This window comes from Onychomys torridus, chromosome 2, assembly GCF_903995425.1.
Source record: "Onychomys torridus chromosome 2, mOncTor1.1, whole genome shotgun sequence".
In the NCBI taxonomy this organism is placed as follows: Eukaryota; Metazoa; Chordata; class Mammalia; order Rodentia; family Cricetidae; genus Onychomys; species Onychomys torridus.
The window spans coordinates 56150124-56157658 of NC_050444.1; the positions used below are offsets into that span (position 1 = coordinate 56150124).

The 7535-nt window shown below is 37.5% G+C and overlaps 1 pseudogene; it reads right to left on the bottom strand.

Moving 5' to 3' along the window:
• Positions 1–7042: 7042 nt before the first annotated feature.
• On the bottom strand, positions 7043–7240 carry LOC118579075 (annotated as a pseudogene).
• Positions 7241–7535: the final 295 nt, after the last annotated feature.

The following is a 7535-nucleotide window of genomic DNA, read 5'->3' on the forward strand; positions in this document are numbered from 1 at the left end:
CAGGGGCATATTGGTTAGTTAGTTGATCCAGATCCAATTAAGCTGACAACCAAGATTAGCCATGGCACTAGCCAGTAAGGTGTATAGGGGGATGTCTTCCTTAGGGAAGAGTAACCCTCTTTTTAACCTCGTTGATATCATCAAGGGTACTACAGCTGATCAAAAGATAATAGGGAAAAACATTAAAGGAGTTTTGCCTGAGGCTGGCATCACTGAGAACTAACCTCGGAAGCAGGAGTTTTACACAACACTGACACATGGATTTCTCTTAAGGCAGTAAGTTTATAAATTCAACCGTTTTTCATAGAAAACATGAAATGTCACATGCTGCCTAATAGTGATTCCCACCGGACCCAGAAACTCAGCTCACAGTCTTTCTGTATTATAAGAAGATCCACATGCTCACATCACCAATCCTGGCCTTGGAATACTTGTGCATCCCTTTCCATAGATGGATAAAGTGCATCTTTTACAAATCTTAAGGAAGGAATTCATGCAATGCCATCAAACATTTGGTCTTATTTCACATTTTTCCTCTATAAAGGAGGGATGCGATCACCCCACAATGCCCTCATCCCTGTGGTCACTCTGTCTCCACCACTACCAAGCCCTACCTTTTCTCCTCATCCGCCTCTTGTCTCCAGACACACTGACTCATCTCAGCTCCTCTTTAGCCTAAATGGCTCTAATATCAGCTCCTAGCTGACTATTTCATCTTCTACACTGCTGTCAACAGAATAGCTTTAGCCTTCAATTTTGAAAGAATTTTAGGCTGGAGAAGTGGGAAAATCAGTACTGAGTTCCCATTTGCTGTTCATCTTGATTACTCTCATATTAATCTCACAGGACCTTGGAACAATTCCTGAAGAGCTTTTATTACTGTTTTATTCATATATGTTTGTGAGCTGCAATTCCAGCAAATTAATCACTATATCTACCACCTCACTTATTTTTGTAAAAGTTTTTAATTTATTTGCACTTATTTTAAATGGCATTATTATTGATTTTAGTGCTATGCATTATATCTCAAAACACACTCCTCCTAATGGAAACTTTGTGCCAGTTGATTAGCAGACCCCAGCCCACCTCAGCCTCTGGCAATCATCATCTACTTTCTACTTCTATGAGTTCAATTTTATTAAATTGCTAATAAAAGTAAGATCACACAGTGTCTATCTTCATGTGCCTAGCACGCATTTGGGATAACAACCTCCAGGTCCTTCCATGTCATAAAAACATAAGTTTTTCTTTAAAGGTTGAATAGTATTTCTTGTGTGTTTTCTTCAGTGTGAGTGTATGTGTGTGTAACAACAGAATATATTCAATCATAGAAAAAATGTGCTATCCACATGGAGCCATTAATCAACTGATGAACACAGGCTGATTCAATATCATTACATATATATTTAATTGATTCTTTAAGAATTTTATATAACATGTAAATTTATGTAACATATAAACTGCATATAGCTTCCTCCCTCCAACTCTTCCCAGATCCGCCCCCTTCCCTTCCCACACAACTTTGTGTGCTATTTTTCCCCACCAAGGCCACTTTATCCTCATTGAGTAATTTTGTACATGTGACCTCCCACTGGAGCATGGTTGACTTATTGAAGGATATACTCTTAGTAAGAATTGACTCATCCTCCCCAGAAGCTAACAATTGCCCATAGCTCCTCGGCTAGGGGTGGAGCATCATGTCAAACTTGTCTCTTCATGCTAGGATTTGATATGGCTTGGGCTTGCACAGGTTCATGCTGTCACAGATCTATGAGTCCATCTGTGCAGCTGCCTTGCTGTGTCCAGGACACACTGTTTCCTTGTTAGTCATCCAAGGAGCCCCTAGTTGTTCCAATCTTTCAACCCCCTCTTCTGAAAAGATCCCAAGCCTTTGGAGAAGGGGTCGCACTATGTATGTTCTGTTTAGAAGTGAATGCTCTGTAGTCTTTTGTTCTCTACAACTTGACCATTTCTGGGTCTCTGTGTTGATCATCTACAACAAAAGCTTCTCTGATGAAGGTAAAGTCATGCCTTATTTTTTCTTCTTATTGGAAATAGATTTTTTTTCATATAATATATCCTGATTATGGTTTCCTCTCTTCCTGCTCCTCCCAGTTCCTTCCAGATATATCCACTTCTGTCTATCATTAGAAAACAAACAAAATACTAAGGGGATAGGATATAATATGATATTATTAATATAATACAATATTATGATTTAAAAAACTAACAATCAAAATACAATAAAACAGAAGGAAAAGAGCCCAAGAGAAGGCACAAGAATCAGAGATGTACTTGTTCACATACTCGGGGGTCCTATAAAAATCATGAAAATGGAAGTCATAATATATATGCAAAGGCATTGTAGTATGAGAGCCAGAGAGAGAGAACTAAAAAGACAAAATTTTAGAATATTTTAAAGTGAGAGAAAAGAGCTTTGACATAACCACCAAAGATGATGTTCAGGTCGCTTTCTGTTGGCCATCTACTGCTGGGCATGCAGTCTACCCATAAGAGTACTTTGTTTCCCCAGTGAGACTCCCTTGGAGAAAAGGAATCATTTGCCAGCAGTCATCAATTGGAGATAGCTTCTGCGTTAAGGAATGTAGGCACTTGTCCACTTCTCCTTTCAGCTCTAGGATCCCATCTGATGCAGACATGTGCAGGCTGTGTGCATGCTGCCTCAGTCTCTGAGAGTCCATAAGTCTGTTGATCCTGTTGATGTAGGGGCATTGTTTTTCAGTATCCTCCATCCCCTCTGGCTTGTATTACTTTGTCTGCCTCCTTTCCTGAGCCCTGAAGGAAGAGATTTGATGGGAACATTGAATACAGGACTGAGTGTTCCAAGGTCTCTAAAATCTGTGTATTGTCTGACTGTGAATCTATTTGTTCCCATCTGCTGCAGAAGGAATCTTCTCTGATGATGGCTAAGCAAGGCACTGATCTCTGAGTATATGTGCTGCTAAAGTGAGAACCTTACTTTTAATATAATTATAAGTCCTTAGGAGTTGGTTTAATACTTCATTTATTTAGGAGCAAAATATTAGATTTTCGTAGTAGGGTCTATGATCTGTAAACATAGGCTCTTGTCCTGATAAAAGTGTTATGGGTGAGTATCATCTTGCTCAGTGGGCACTAAAGCCAATCAGAAAGTGGTTGCATACTCTATGAAATTCATGCTATTATTGCATTAATTGACAGGTCTTGGCCAGCCAGTCATTATTTTAGCTCACAGGGTTCATAGCTGGGTAAGACGGATGATTATTGTTCTCTTCTGGAAACATGTATAGCACCTTCTAGCCCCATGAAAGCTAACCAGTAAGGACAAACCTTCCAGGTCAGTATGAGTTTGATTTCTCCATGACTGAAGTATGTGGTGTCTTCAGCAATAGAGTCCTACCATCACATTCTAAAGGGTAACCAATAATATCAACAATAGTTTGTAATGTTTGGAGGTCTTTGAGACCTCACTGGCCAGCAACTCCAAAAGAACTAATCCATTATTAGAACTACACATTTTATGTTAGCCTCTTGTGTCTACTAGGGCATAATTGCCCTAAATGAGGTAATTCATCTAAACTCTTTATGTGTAGATGCATTTTAGAAGTTTCTACAGTATTAGGTTTCCATATGACCATTTGAAAAGTCTTTAGTGTTATTTATCCCTCCCAATTTCCCTCTTCTACCCTGTCCTCCCCTCCCACCACAATCCATCACTTCTTGTTCCATAATTCCCCTTTAACCCTTTCTACCAGTGCCTTCTATTTCCCCTCCCCTCAAAGCATCTTCCCATAGTTCCTTAGTAATTCCTGATCTTTTGGGGGTATTCCAAATGAGAGTAAGCGTGTGATATTTGCCTTTTGAGGCCCAGGATACCTCCATTCATTCGTCTGAGAATCCCATGCTTTCATTTTAACAGCTGAGTAATATCCCAATGTGTAAATATACCACATTTTCCATACCTATTCACCAGTTGATGGGTATCTAAGTTGGTTCCAGTTCCTAGCTATTATGAATAGAGCAGCAATAAACATGAATGGGCATGTATCTCTCTGTAGTGGGACACAGAGTTCTTTGAGAATATGCTCAAGTGTGAAATTTTAGCCATAAGTTTTCTTGAGACTCAGCCAGTCCCGTAGCTGCTCAGACCCAAGTAAACATACAGAGGCTTATATTAACTATGAAATGAATGGCCATTAGCTCAGGCTTATTAGTGACTAGCTCTTACACTTAAATCAACCCATAATTCTTATCTATGTTTACCCATGTGGCTTGGTACCTTTTCTCAGTTTTGCCTTGTCATCTTGCTTCCTCTGTGTCTGGCTGTTGACTCCTCACTTAATTCTTCCTCTTTCCAGAATTCTCCTGGTCTGCTTGCTCTGCCTATACTTCCTGCCTGGTTACTGGCCAACGAGCATTTTGTTTATCAACCAATCAGAGAAACACATTAACAGCATACAGAATGACATCCCACAGCATGAAATAACTTGATCAAGTCATAGACATATTTTCAGCTTTGTGAGAAACATCCACAGTGATGTTCCTAGTGGCTGTGCCAGGTTTTACTCCCACCAGCAGTGGATAAGCAACCTCTTTCCCCCACATCTACATCAGCATTTGTCATTATTTTTATCTTAGCTATTATTACTGGGATAAGTTGAAATCTCAAAGTAGTTTTAATTTGAATTCCATTGACAGCTAAAAATGTTGAACATTTTTTTAAATTTTTAAAAATTTTCTCAGCTGTTTGTATTTCATGTTTTGAGAACTCTCCATTTAGTTCCATATCCCATCTTAAACTGGTTTTTGTTTGTTTTCTTGATGTTTACTTTTTTATAATTATTTATATATTCTAAATACTAACCCTTTGTCAGATGTATTATTGGCAAAGTTTTTTTTTCCCATTCTGTAGGCTGCCTCTTCACTTGAGTGATGTTCTTTACTTGATAATGATCTTTGCAGTACTGAAACATTTTAGATTCCTAAGGTCCCATTTGTTAATTGTTGGTGTTAATATGTACACTATCAGGATCCTGTCAGAAAGTCCTTTTCTGTGCCAATGAATTCAAGAGAATTTTCTTTCTCCTGTTTCATATCAGGCTATTAGACCTTCTGTTAATGCCCTTGATCTGTTTGGAGTTGAGTTTAGTGCAGGGTGAGATAAGGATCAAATTTCATTCTTCTACATAGCTAACCAGTTTCCACTGGCACCATTTGTTAAAGATGTCTTTTTCTTTGATGTGTATTGTTAACTGTAGAAATGCAAGTTTGTAACAGAATCCTTAGTTCTAGCCCATTGGTTAACAAGTCTGTTTTTGTGGCAGTATTATACTGTTTTTACTGAAATTTGGAGAGGTGATACCTTAAACATTTGTTGCTGAATTTATTTGTCAACTAAACAATATTTCTGGAAGTGTCTTTAGGATCTTTTATGTACATAATTACATCATCTGCTAGTGAATATACTTTTACTTCCTTATTTGATTTTTGTATCCCCTTGATGGTCTTCACTTGATCTATTACTCTAGCTTAGACTTCAAGCACGATCTTGAACATGAGGGGAATGTGGACAGCCCTTTCTTCTTTCTGGCTTTAGTGGAGATGTTTTGAAATTTTCTCCATTTAAGATGATGTTGGCTGTGAGTTTTCTTTATATTACCTGTATTATGTCCTTTGTATTCCTATTTTCTCCAGAACCTGTATTAGGATAGATGTTGGTATTGTTGAAGACTTTTTCTGTATGTAATGAGATGATCATGCAGTTTCTTTCCTTTAGTCTATTTGGGCTGGATTATGTTTATTGATTTACATGTATTAAACCATCCTTCATTTCTGGGATAAAGTTAATTTGATAATAGTGGAAAATCTCTTTCTGTTTTAATTTCTTTGTTTTATTTACTTTTGAGAAATGTTAGAATATCACATTGCTGTGAACATGATTCAGAATTTATACATAGCCTAGTCTCACATTCCTCTGAAACAGACATTTTAAGTGACCAAAGGACAATTATTAAAATGAAGCCAGTAAACAGTACAATATTGTCAATGTCCCCTCCTAGTTCAGGGCAATAATCTGCAATCCATTGTATTTGGTTTCCATGCTTTATAGGGGAAACCTTTGAGAAAAAAAAATGGAAAATGTTTTTGAAATATTCTAGAATTCAACTTATAAGTATTTTATTAAAAATTTTTGTGTCTATGTCCATCAAAATATTGGTCTGTATATAAAGTCAGGGTAATACTGACTTTGTAAAATGAATATGAAGATGTTCGTTCTTTTTCTATTTTACAAACTTCGTTTGAGCTTATTGGTATTAGTTCTCCTTTGACACTCTGGTAGGATTCTGTATTGAATGATTTTGGCCCTGTGATTTTATTAGTTGGGAGATTTTTAATAACAACTCCTATATCTGCTCTATTTAAATTATCACTCATATTGATTAAATTCTTGAAGGCTACATATAGCTAGAAATCCATCAATTTCCTTTAGATTCTTCAGTTTGGTAGAATATAGATTTTTAGAGCATGTCATGATTCTCTCAATTCCATTAGTGCCTGTTGTAATATCCCCCTTTATCTCTTTTAATTTTCTTTTATTTGGATCATGTCTTTTTCTTTTTTGAATTCTGCAATTTTTTAGACTCACCAGCTCGGTTCGTCATGGATGACTTTTAGTTTGTCAAGATATCCCTCATAACTGAGCTACTGCAACTGACATGGGGCATCACGTGTCCAGTGCTCCCTACAGATCGCTTATGACTGCTTTAGACATTGAAGTCCATATTTGACGTTGGACGCATGTATATCTACAACTGTTGTATAATTGGTCCCTTTATCCTTATATAATGATCTTTTCAATTTTTAATTGAAAAATAACTTTTGTGCTATAGCTACTACCATTCTCTTCTAATTTCCATTGTGTAGGGTATCACATCCCTTTAATTTTAGTCTGTATGTGTGCTACTTGTAAAGTGAGTTCATGGAAGCATTTTTTTTTTTTTTTACTGTCTGTTTCTCTCTCTCTTTCTTTCAAACAGAAAGCCACTCCTACTGTGTTGTCTCCCAAAGGAAGAGGAGAACAACCATTGATGGAACCCAGAAGTTGCGCAAAGCAACACCAGGAGGCAACTTCATGTCCAGGAGAGAACTCTGCACTTCCTCATGTTTTCCATTGCTCTACATTGTCAGAGAGAAACTCTCTAGTAATGAACATTGGAATTGTCCTGGAAAGTATAGTCATAAGGGTTTGCCTGGGGAGGTGGGCAGATTTTTTTAAATTAATTTTTAGGTTACCATACAACATGAGGTATTTTGTTATGACATTTGTATTCATATGTGTCATTAGACTTTCCTGTTCCCTAATCATTCAGCCCCCATCACCACTGCTTGGAATCTGAACCCAGAGCTCAACCAGAATTTAAGACAGCCTGCTAACCACTGGGCTCCAGGACCACAGTGGCCCCAGGCTGAGAACCAAACATTACTAAGTTGATCCACAACCTGACAGATTGAAGTAAAAATAAGCAAAGACCCAA